Below are 12,187 nucleotides of genomic sequence, written 5' to 3' on the forward strand. Positions count from 1 at the left end.
ATACTTTTTATATATGATGCCTAGGAGAGTTTATCTTTCTTAAAATCCTTTCTTCATTGATACAAGTACATTGTCACAAATAAAAGTAAAGGATCATTTGAACTCTCCTATTGAAATAGCTACATGCCCTCCTATGTCAGGCATGAATAAAACCTTCCTAGCTTCTAGTGAATGTTCAAAGTCAAGGAATTTTTTTTTCCAATGAGGTCCCAGGATTTGGTCCAAAGGGGCTGGTCTATGTTTTTATTTTTATTTTGAAGCACATTCCTGCTGAATTTAATTATTCACCACACCCTGACACAGCTAAGTAAATATAACCCTAAGATTCTGGTTTGGAAAGGTTTGAAAAATAGTTGATTCTTGTAAGAATATGTAAGGGTGAGGTACTCCAGAGAGAGCAAGGGCGTAAGGCAGGAGGCAGGAACTGGGGCTGTTCAGGCTTCGGGGTCCAGGGTCCTCTTTAGAAACTCACTCTCCTAACTCTGAACATTTGAGATTATTTATGATGTTATATAAAAAGTTAAACCTTGAAGAAGAGTTCAGATGGCTTTACATGCCAATTAAGGAATCATAAATTATCTTCTGCATTTATAAGATGATGAGAAGGAGGAATGTATTTACTTTTGAAAGTTGTGGATGTGTGTAATTAACACCGAGGTAAAAGATAAAAGTCAGATATATGCCTTTCTACTACCACTAAGTACATCTAATGGTCTTGCAATGTAAATATCACATGAGCCAGTGATGAGTGCATCCCCATGACCAAATAAAGCAGATGAGAACATTACTTGGAATATCTAAGGGGGAAACACCCAATAGAAGATTAGGAGGCAGGTGAGCTGCTTTCAACTCATGCTGTCACTTGTTCCAATTAGACCTAATCAACAAACGTCCCAGTTTCTGTCTTATCTGTCAGTACTGATATGTTAATACGTGAGCAATCACTCATAAGTACTATTTATTTTGAGAGAAGTTTAACATGTGACAGAGTTAGGACTAGCTTTATAAGTGAGCACTAGATGGCTTAACTTTAATTCCATTTTCTTTACTTGCCTCTCTATATAACTTTTCAATCTCTATTGACCCTTGTTTTTCTTCAGATTTACCAAATTTTCATTTAGTTTGTCAATATACCATTATTCAGAGAGAACTAGAATTTTGTTGGAAAGGACCACACAAAGCCAAATTCTGAGATCCTGCTAGGTTTAAATTCTGGACCTAGCAATTATCTTTCTCCTGTCTTCTGGGTAGAGAGAGCTATATATGGAGTTGGAGAAGCCTAGAATACACTTATTCTACCTTTATGTGTCACTGCCTGTCTTCCCATGCCTCCCAATACAAATTTAGGATTACTGACATTTTTACCATTACAACTTTATTTTTTGGCTTTATTTAGTATTAAAGTGTAATCCACTGAGAAATAGTAACATTTCTCAGTATCTAATTCTTATCTACTATTATCTCTTAGAATGATTTTCTCAGACTCTTTGAATATAAATGGAGGTAGGTGAGAGGTGCTATATCACAGAACAGTCTGGATTATTATTTACTTAACAGTTGTCCCCAAGCCTGAAAAGCATGGGTTTTCTTTTCCTTTTTTTTTTTTTACAATTCTCACACTGAGACAAACATTTTAGCTGTAATTAGGTAGTTTTCTCTTTACTCTTTTAGAGTAAATAATTGAATTCTAATAGTCTCCATTGGAGACTAGCTAAACTGCACAGTATACCTTAAAGTTTTGCAAAACTATAATATAAAACACTTCTTGCTTTCTGGAGTTTTTCAGTTAGGATTCAGATATGGAATTTTTCCTATAGGGCAGACAAAAAGATTGATTTTGATGTCATTAAGTTTAATCTCTTAGAAAGTTTTGTTAAAGTCATCTGGATAAGATACAGTAATAGAAATTCACCAAAGGCAAATGTGACTTGCATCACCATCATCATATCAATGATTTCATTAAACTCACAAGTATTTGTTAAATATCTAGCACCTTAAAGATCAACATACCTTTGGAAAACAGGAGGGAATGATTCATGTGGGAAGGGCTTTGCGGAAGGAGTTGAAATGGCAGCTGAGCAAGTGTCCTTTGGGTCTGAGTGTATTAAGTTGTAATTGAGGTGGGAGAATTAGAAGAAATCTAGAGTTCACAGCTACTTTATTTAAACATGACAAACTTTTCCTTTATCAAAAAATAAAGAGAAGAATCTCTAACCGTCTAAAAAAGCCATGAACCCACCATGTATGGAGTGTGAATCTGGCCTGAGATGAGGATGGGATAATTGTAATTTAGATGGCAAGTTGATGGAACAAGGAAAAGAACATGGAAGTATGAAGAAATGCAAGAAACACATCACGTATATGATTAATCACAAAAGGAATGGTGTAACATTGAATAAGACAAACGAAGAAGTTGCTATACATTGAAACAGTCTGTGGGGATTTCGGGTTTCCTGTAGGCAAAGAGGAAAATTACAGGGTTAGCTGACAGTCAAAAACCAAGGTCATAGAGGCAGATCAACATGGAACACAGGAAAGAATTTTGGTCAGAATTTGGAGACTTATTTTGCCTAGATTACACCACCCTCTCTCCATAGGTTAAAACGACTGCTTTGCTTCCATGCCCCTCAGATTTCTGCTGCAATTGAGAGGTGGAATTAGGGTCTCCTCTGCTCATTCCATGTCCTGTAGGCTCACCGCCCCCAAATCAATGGACTCCCTGTCATTTGCTTAGGTTGCTGTGTGACCTTTACACATCGCGCTTTTAAATCAAGCTGACATTTGCAGGCCCCCATGGCTCTTTCCTTCTGTGCATCTGTCTCAAGTGAGCTTTACTTGTGACTTATGGCAAGGTGTGTGAGTACAGAGCTGCCCTCAGTACTCAATTATGCAGGCTCTTTTCTGTAACACCCATGATGGGCTTTTCTAAAATCAATTAAAAAAATAAAACAAAAGCTGGTTGTGTGTTATTTTACTTAGAAAGGATTGTCCCTCCAAACGGGGCAAGTTCCAGATTCCACAAAAGGCATACCCTCTTTTTGTCTTCACATACTTCTCAGTGTTTTTTTTTTTATTGTGTCAGCAAGGTGTACAAGAATGTGCAAAGGAAACTTCAGCACACAAGAGTATGAAGTTCAACTCTAGGCCTGGTTTGAAGATTTCTCTCGTTCTGTCTGTGTCTGTGTCTGTCTGTCTGTTTGTCTGTCTGTCTGTCTCTGTCTGTCTCTCTCTCTCCCTCTCGGACTTTCTCTTCTTCTCTTCTTAATGCCTTAGGAATACCTCCCCACTAAGAAGTCCTGATGTGATTCAACCCGGAATAATCAATAGCTCTTATATAAAGGGACACAGGTACACATTGGGGGAGTTAGAATTTGTAGGGCGATGTTTATTTGTGGCACACTCCATTCTCCAGTCCTAGGTCCCTAAGGGAATTGACTATAAAAAAGATCCTATACCGGTTCCTAAATCACTCGGGTCCAGTCTGCGGCTTCACAGGTCCCGTGTTCCCAGAAACATCCTTCAGCGCCTCCGGAACTACCTTTAAATCCACTGACAGCCGACACGCAGACAAGGGTAGACTTGCAGGCGTGGAGGAAAAGAGGCCCGGGAGCTGGGGGAGGAGACTGAGCAGGGAGAGGTAATCCCCGGCGCTTTGAGCATCCCCCTTTTTAGAAGGACTGAGTCTCTCCCCGAACAGCTGCTGCGGTTACACCACAAACTTAAAAAGCCGCCTTCCTGCTCGCGGCGCTGCCTTTCCGCACCCACCCTCGTCCCGCCAAGGCTCCAGCTGGTGCCTCGCTCGCTCCCCGCCCGCGCGCCCCAGCCCCGGCGCTCAGGGGTCCGGAGCGCCCCCTGCCTTCCCTCCCGGCCTCTGCGGCCGCGGCCTCCGCGCTCTGCCAGGGAGGGCCGCCCGGCGGCTCCCCGGCTCCGCCAGGGCTCTGCGGCTCACAGCAAACTCGCGTCGGGTGCCCCCGGGTCAGGGATCGCCCACCCGCGTCCCCGGCAGCCCCGTTCCTCTCGCTCACACCGCATCCCGGAAAGAGAGAAGACGGAGCGCAGAGCACACACCAGGTGAGTCTGGTCTCGGGTCACCTGCTAATTCCGGTTGGAGGGTGTTTTGGAGACACTGGGGATGACCGCATTGGCGGTGGTTTTCCAAGTGAAGTCTCCGGGAGACAAGAACCCGTCCCGAGCTTAAGAAGGCGTGCGAGCGCGGACGGGGATGGGGCGCACCGCAGGACGCGCTGGGAGAGCGGTGCGTTGGGGAACCGAGCGCCGCCGGACACTCGTGGCTCCCGCCACGGCGCTGCCCCCGGGGTGCAGTGGCCCGCGTGCCGCAGCCTGGCGGCGGCTGGAAAGTAACATCCAGAGCCGGCGCCTGCCAACGCTGCACAAACTTTTCCTCCCGGGGCGCGCCCGGGAACTTTTGCTCTCTCCCTAGACGCCCTGTTTCCCCCCCCCCCCCCCGCGCCCGCCCAGGCGCAGGCAGAAGAGGCGTTTAGGAACGCGCCTAGCTGCCTTCGGACGCGCAGGTTCACCCGGCCGACACCCGGACGACTCAGCCAAGGGACAACTATACCCTAGCTCGGGGCGAGGAGGGGTGAGAGGAGGGAAGAGGAATGCGAGGTGGTTGTGTTTTGTTGTGGTATTTTATTGCAGAGTCAATATGACCCTGGATCTGATGGTTCCTTCTTGATCTAAAGGGGAAAGTTGTAAAAAAAAAAAAACCCAACCCAAACCAAACCAAACCAAAAAACAAACAGGCGTAAAGTTGTCTGGCTGTGAAACAGAGCAAAAAGCTAGGGAATGCTCTCCTCCCGGGGCCCGAATCCTGCTTGGATTGATTCTGGAGGACCGCAGTCCTAGGGTGAGCTCGGGCTTCCATCCACACACACGCAGCCCCCCGGAGGGGTCGTGCGTTAGGTGATTTCCCTGGCCCCGGCACCGCCTGGGTTCCGCCCCGAGCCTCTCCTTCTCTGTTGACTCGTGCTCAGCCTCTTGGGCTGAGTGGCTTTGCCGGCGCTGCAGCGCGCCAGAAGTCTGACTTGACAGGAGGAGGAGACGTCGCGCTCTGGCTGGGTCGTCTGGAATGTGAGGATTGGACGGGACGCGCGCGCCAGCAGCTGGAGCTGCTTACCCCCGGGGTCCGCCTCACTGACACCATAGAGTCCCGAGCGCGAACTTTTCTCCACTTAACTGAACCGCCAAGAAGATGCAAAGTCCCCAGATGGACTCATCCTCCCCCCTCCTTCTCGCAAGCCCTCTGCCTTCACGATTTGTCTTAGCCAAAAAAGCACCGGCTGGGGTGGAGAAGGTGGATCAGGTTTTGCTGGAGAAAGGTTCTTCCTGCGTGGGTGCTCAAGTGAAGGGTGTGTGTGTGGGGGGGGGGGTTGTATATAACCTGGGAGGAACTGCTGATGTCATGTAACCATGGCAACCGCAGGGTCCTGGGCAGTGAGCTTCCAGTTTCTTAGTTCTAGCACCAGAAATTTAAAAAATAAAATAAAATAAATGAAGGGTAGGGAAGAAAGAGAGGTCTATGTCATCACTGTAATAATGCCTTCCCTTCTCTCTCTCAACTGTGAGGCCAGGCCACAGGAAGGATGGGCAGGAAGAATCTGGGTTGGGAGCGATTAGCCAGTCACACCCAGCAATTGTTTTAACCCCCTGCAGTCTTGAAGTCCCAGAAGCTAGAGTTGGGGGGGTATAGCTATCACCAGCAAGCTGCAAAGTGACAGCCCAGGTCAAGGAGATGGGAAGGGAGCTTGGCTGCTGGAAATGGAAAGGCAGGAAATACAGGAAGATGATGGCAGATAAGAATAGGACCACGAGGTAGTTGAGAGACAAATGATACTGATTTGGACTGACAACATTTCAAATGGAATTTACCCACTTATGAAATGGAAAATTCTGGAGAAGGGCAAGATGGCTATCAAATTCCCATTGTTTCTCTGTACATCACAATTAATATTCTAACAATATTGTGTAAATGGTAATCCCTTCTTGATAAATAAAGCAGAGAAGCAGTGAGAATTTAGTGTTCATTTTGGCTTTTATTCTTTTAACATAATTATTAAAGCGTTCATTAAAATCAGAATTATCAAAACATATTATAGCCATTAATGTTAATATCATTATAATTAATATCATTAGAATCCGTTTCCCTATCAATATGTCTTGATAGGGAAATGGACTAGTTATTTTCATTTTATTTATTTATTTTTTTAATTTAATTTTATTTTATTTGTGAACATACTGTACAGAGGGGTTACAATTACATGGGCAGGATAATGCGTACATTTCTTACCAAGCATTGCAGCCTCCTCCTTTGTTTACCCTTCACATCACTTGTTATTTTCATTTTAGAGATGAAAATAATACATTGGAAAATATGGTAATTTTTGTGACCAAATACAAGCTTTTAGGAGTCATAGCTGAGATAGTAACTAATTAGTGGATAGGGGTTCAGGAAACTTTCTATCCTCCCTTAAAGAGAAGCCCTTTCTGAGGTCAGTCCTCATGCTGTTTCTGTGTATGGACTCGTTTATATGTGAAGGACACCCAAGAACTTTAAGATCAGTACAGAACAACATCAGTAGAACCAGAATATGTATGTATTAACATACTTTTATAGAGATAGGATTGGAATTTGCAGGAATTATTGCTAGCTTAAAAATGTTTGTAAAAACAACAACAAGAAGAAAAGAAATATAATTTTTCTAACAGCAATCAGTGATTGTGTTGAGTCTAATTACTGTTCATATGACCTGTATATCAAAATATCAATTTCATATTCTGTCACCATTTGTTTACTATTGTAATAGTCTCTTGGCTATTAAGAAAAGGTATACAACTTTGAGTATCTGAGTTTGGTTATTCTTCTTGGGGACTGGCTGTGAAGGAGAAGGCTAAGGGACAAACATGTCTGGCAATACAAAATGTTTTGAAACTATCAGGAAACTGAAATCTACATGAGTACAAAGGTTAAAAGAAAAGATGGGGCTGGGAAGGTGGCTCAGTGGTAGAGTGCTTGGGTAGCATGCATGAGGCCCTGGGTTCAATTCCTCAGCACCACATAAGCAGAAAAAAAAAAGGCCGAAGGTGGTGCTGTGGCTTAAGTGGTAGAGCGCTAACCTTGAGCTGAAGAGCTCAGGGACAGTACCCAGGCCCAGAGTTCAGGCCTCACTTTCCAGAAAGTTGCCTTCACAGGTGAGTCTTATGAACTTGCTTCGTATTTTGCAGGAAAAAGATGATCAAGGAAAAACTTATGTTTGTGTGGATAGAACTCATAAGGGGAGAATGGAGTCATTTTTTGGTGAGAAAAGCAAGGATATAAACAAGTACAAGAAAGAAGGAACACAAATACTCTTTCTAGCATGGTGACAGATTAAATTCTGTCTGAATTAAAGTTACTGAGCTGAGCTACTCTCACCTCTTCTTTTCTAGAGCTACAAATTACTTTATTTGCAGTTGGGGTCAAAATAATGCATGGCATTTTATGATACCCAGTTTTTATTCCCTGTATTGTGCCTCCATTAATGGATATTCATTAATTATCAAAAAGGTTTTCACAGGCTGGCATCTGTCTCAAAGATGTCTTCTAGAAAAGAATGACAAAAAGCATTCCTGTGGTCTGGTGTTTTGTTTCCTGTTTGAATAGAGTTATTTGTCTTAGTCTGTACAATTTTTATTATGTATATGGAATATCAACTTCTTGATCTAAGAGAAAAATAGTCTAACTGGTACCACTTTAATGACTGGTGGTATACTTTGAGATGGAGTAGTCCAGCTTCATTATTTTGGGAAAAATAAATTTGAACTTTGAACTTTGTTTTTCTGTCTGGAAAGTTTAATGCTTTGACACCACACGTTCTTTGGGAAGTATCTTTGTTGAGACTTAATTTTAATAAACATGAGTAGTTCTAGATCCATTTTGAATGGTTCTTACAGTTCTTCCTATAAACACATGCAGAAATATAGAGCAGTCAAGTAAAATAGTAAGTTTCAGTCATCCATGTCATAGTTTTAGAGAGGTAAAATATACAGTTACAGTTGTGCAATAGATTGTACTAATAACATTAATAACAGACTGTAGGTTGGGCACTATTGGCTCACATCTGTAATCCTGGCTGTTTAGGAGGTTGAGATTTTAGGATTCTGATTTGAAGCCTGCCTAGGCAGACAAATTTGAGATACTTTTATCTCTAACTATACAGTTAAATACTAGAAGTAGAGATGTGGTTCAGTTGGTAGAGCTCCAGCCTTGATCAAAAATGCTAGGTGAGAATGTAAGGTACTGAGTTCAGGCTCAAGTACCAGCACATGCAAAGAAGTGACCATAGGTAATAAATCTGGTTTATTACACAACTCTCCAGATCCAAACCTGGTATTGCCAAGGTCATTTCTTCAGGAAACCTCAACCACAGTCCCTCCTGGTGTTTATATCTTCATCTGTACTTTCAAGGTAATCATCTAAATTCGCAAATATGATTTTTTTACATTCTTGTTGTTGATTATAATCACTTCTTACCATTTATTGCACATTTCTATTTCTTTTTAACTCGCTAGGACTATGACATGGAGGATTGAAATGTATGACTTTACTTGAGTGCTGTCTATAGTTGTAGGTGTTGATAGCAAGAACAGAAAAAAGTTTTCAAACTGGATCTATAACTATTCTTGCTTATCAAAATAAACTATAAAAGAGAACATTCAGTTCTAAAATCTCAGAAAAATAATATGTAAACCCAATGATCTTGAATCTGTTGTTTTGTAGACAATAATTCAAATCAATATTGTTTAAATAAATAAACCAGTAATATCTAGAATTCGTTTAGCATTCCATAAACCTAGAGTCATAGAGGAGACAAATTCTAGCCTTCTATCTAAGCCTTTGTATATGCGATGTCTCCCTCTTCATTACTACCTTGTATTTATAGTTATTATATAATAACCTGACTCTGGACTTTGTGGTAACTGAAGTTTCTATTTAACGAGTATTTTGTGACAGTTGTTGAAATTTAAACATTCTAAGCTTTTTCTTCTTCTGTCTTTAGTTTGCATGAGTCATAGTATAAAACATGTCTCATTAACATGAGCTAGCCCCAGACCTTGAGATTTAAAGGCTTCCATTTTTGGTGATAGTCAACTGAATTTTCTGAAATAATGTAACTGTATGAAAATAACTGATATATATTCTGGATTCTCCTTAGAATATTACATTTGAGGTTTTTATTGCATTGGAGAATATTTTGTATTGGGGTGTGTCAGTTGGGGAGTTGGGGTTTGAGCTCAGGGATGCTGTTCCTGAGCTTTTTTTGCTCAAGAACTTATGCTCTTCCCCTTGAGCCACAGCTCCACTTATGGCTTCTTTCTTAGTAAATTGGAGATAAGGGTTATACAGGTCTTTCCTACCTGGGCTAGCTTTGAACTGAGATTCTCAGCTCTTGGCTTCCTGAACAGCTAGGATTATAGCTGCAGAGAAGAAATTTTAAAATTCCTTAAAAAGTATCATTGCATGTTATAAGGGGAACCTTTTAAGTGCTCATTGAATTTGCAGAAGAAATAGGGACTGTTTTGATTTGGTACCTACCAACTTGTCTTTCTTTTTTTGTTTAATCAACTGTCAATATATTTTAGTATAGTCAAATTACTATTTAAAGTATTCTCATAAATGAAAATAATAATCTCAAATCTCATCAGTTTTGAGCTTAGTATTTCTATATAAACTAGTAAAATGTTAATGAAATTGTGTGCTCGTTAATCAGATCCTTGAGGTATTTTCCAATTGAGAGTTCTCTCTTTTGGCCATATTTACGTCTGTATCACTGTTTCACATTTCTACATTACCGTTTCTTAATGCAATAATGTTTTATATACTTTTTCCGGAAAGGTTGATCACTAATAAACATAACCACATTATTTTGTATGCAGATTGTTTGCATGAATAAGGCATGTACATGACCTGTAATTTTAAAAAAGGAAGTTTATAGTATCAGGAAACTCTTATGTAGACTTTTTTAAGTTAAGATTTTTTTTACCACCTGTAAATTTACTGTCCAAAAGCTTTTATACTAGATATATGGATGAGCAAATAACAGTCCATTACTTTGGCGAGATTCACATTTTGCAGAGCTGTGAGGATTGTTGTCTTAGACTTCACAGTGATGAGGTTTGGCAAAAAGCATTCATTGTTCAGGTTTTAAAAAGGGCAAGTTTTTGGCAGGAATAACTTGCATAGAGAAGAAATGCTGTGCTTACACATGTGCACTCAATAAACCTTCAGAAGGCTTGAGCTAACATATTTCAGAATTGCCTATCCCACCTTACCCCTAATGTCTAGATGCTGACTGTGGAAAAGCCTTCTTTTGTTGTGTATTTATCACTTATGCCTTTTCATATTACAGGAAATGGAAATTTGATTCACATTTCAAGAGTTATTAGAGTACAATGAACATTCATTTCATATCCTGTGCACTTTCACTACAAGATTATTAAAAATAACAATTACATCAACGACTTCTTTCTCCTAGCATTTAATAGTGAGATACCTATCAAATCCAGGACAGCCAGAAATCATCTTTTTGTATAACTGTAGCCTTGTTATTTTCAATAATCAGGAATGAAAACTTTAGAGTGCTCCTTTCATTATTATTATAAACAAGCAGTTTAGAAGTGTGTGTATATGTGTATGTGTGTGTGTGTATGTGTGTGTGTGTCTATGTGCTTTAAGAAGATTATATTTGGAAGAGCAAAAACAAAATGTCTTGTAAATTTCCTAGGTCAATAAACAAAACAAAGCAATGTCAGCCACATAAGCCAAGCATGTGGGCCTACAACTGCTCTACTCTTCCCACATGAGGCTTTAGCTGTGATGATTACTCCTTTCACTTGGACTAGTTTCATGTCTTTTACTGCCAGCATCTCTCTCAGCCTCAGCCAAAGCCCTCCTACCTCGCATCTTTAACCACTCCAATGTATACCCAGTAAATCTTTCTTGGAAAACAATTTCTTAAATCTAAACCTTACTCACCTTATGCTTAAGAATTTTTCCAGTATTCCAATTACTATTATACCTACTTCTTTCATTACAATAGGACAAAGATTATTATTATTATTAGTAGTAGTAGTAGTATTACTTTATTTTTGTCAGTGCTGGGGCTTGAGCTCTGGGCCTGGGTGCTGTCCCACAGCTCTTCGCCTCAAGGCTAGTACTCTAACACTTTGAGACAGAGCACTACTTCCGGTTTTCGGAGTGGTTTATTGGAGATAAGAGTCTAACAGACTTTCCTACCTGGGCTGGCTTTGAACTGCAATCCTCAGATCTTAGCTTCTTGAGTAGCTAGCATTACAGGTATGAACCACTGGTGCCCAGCTAAGGACTAAGTTTTGCAAGCAAGGAACAAATGGGTGTCATCTCAATATCCTCCAAAATCCATTAGCACACTACGAAAGGTTGTACATGATAGACCTCTGACACGTACACCTAAATTAATCTATTCAGGATCCACTCTTTTCTCCTGTCATAACTATTTCAATATGGAATTCACAAAATTTAATTTGTATCATCACTTATTTCACCACATAGTTTCTATACATTTCTGTTATTTTCAAAGGTTTCCTATGTTGAATGCCCTGTTTATATTTTCATTATCAAAGATGTACATATTGAATCAATGTTGTTCGTGTGCTATGCGTTTATAATTATCACTGGTAAAACATAGAAGTGGCTGCGATGCTGAGTAGGTAAGAGCAGAAGAATTTATTATTACCATGGGTCAATGCAATGTCCCTATTGGATCAAATCCAACAAATCAAAGTTCCTATTCATAAGGCTGTTATTTTCTTTTGGTAGCCTAATCTTTAATTATGTCATCTTCTCTCTTATCTTTGTCTTTTGTCTTTGTGAAAACGGTTCCTTGAGTATTCTCCCCACTCTGGTATCTCTTCGGTCCCAGTTACTTCACCACATCACCATAAGCTCTAGCTGATCCCCTTAGATAAGTCCTGATTGCTTAACACTTTACTTACAGAGACAGTTACTCATCTAGATAACTGAACTTTTTTGAACCTTTGATTACCGTAATTTTTGAAGTGGGGCTTTACAGTGTGAGAAAGAATGTGGTATAGTGATTAAGTCTATGGGCCATGCCCTGGGTTCACATCCTGGCTCTGCCATCTCTTAACT

At 40.6% G+C, this 12,187-nt stretch overlaps 1 protein-coding gene across 1 annotated transcript in view; it reads left to right on the forward strand.

Moving 5' to 3' along the window:
* Positions 1-3,988: 3,988 nt before the first annotated feature.
* Positions 3,989-12,187, forward strand: part of Sema3d (sema domain, immunoglobulin domain (Ig), short basic domain, secreted, (semaphorin) 3D) — a 173,530-nt gene continuing 165,331 nt past the window's right edge. The window contains exon 1 of the mRNA XM_013026073.1: positions 3,989-4,071. The gene's annotated coding sequence lies outside the window, so the exon portion shown is untranslated. The remainder of the gene's footprint in view (positions 4,072-12,187) is intronic.

This window comes from Dipodomys ordii, unplaced genomic scaffold (assembly GCF_000151885.1).
Source record: "Dipodomys ordii isolate 6190 unplaced genomic scaffold, Dord_2.0 Scaffold90, whole genome shotgun sequence".
In the NCBI taxonomy this organism is placed as follows: Eukaryota; Metazoa; Chordata; class Mammalia; order Rodentia; family Heteromyidae; genus Dipodomys; species Dipodomys ordii.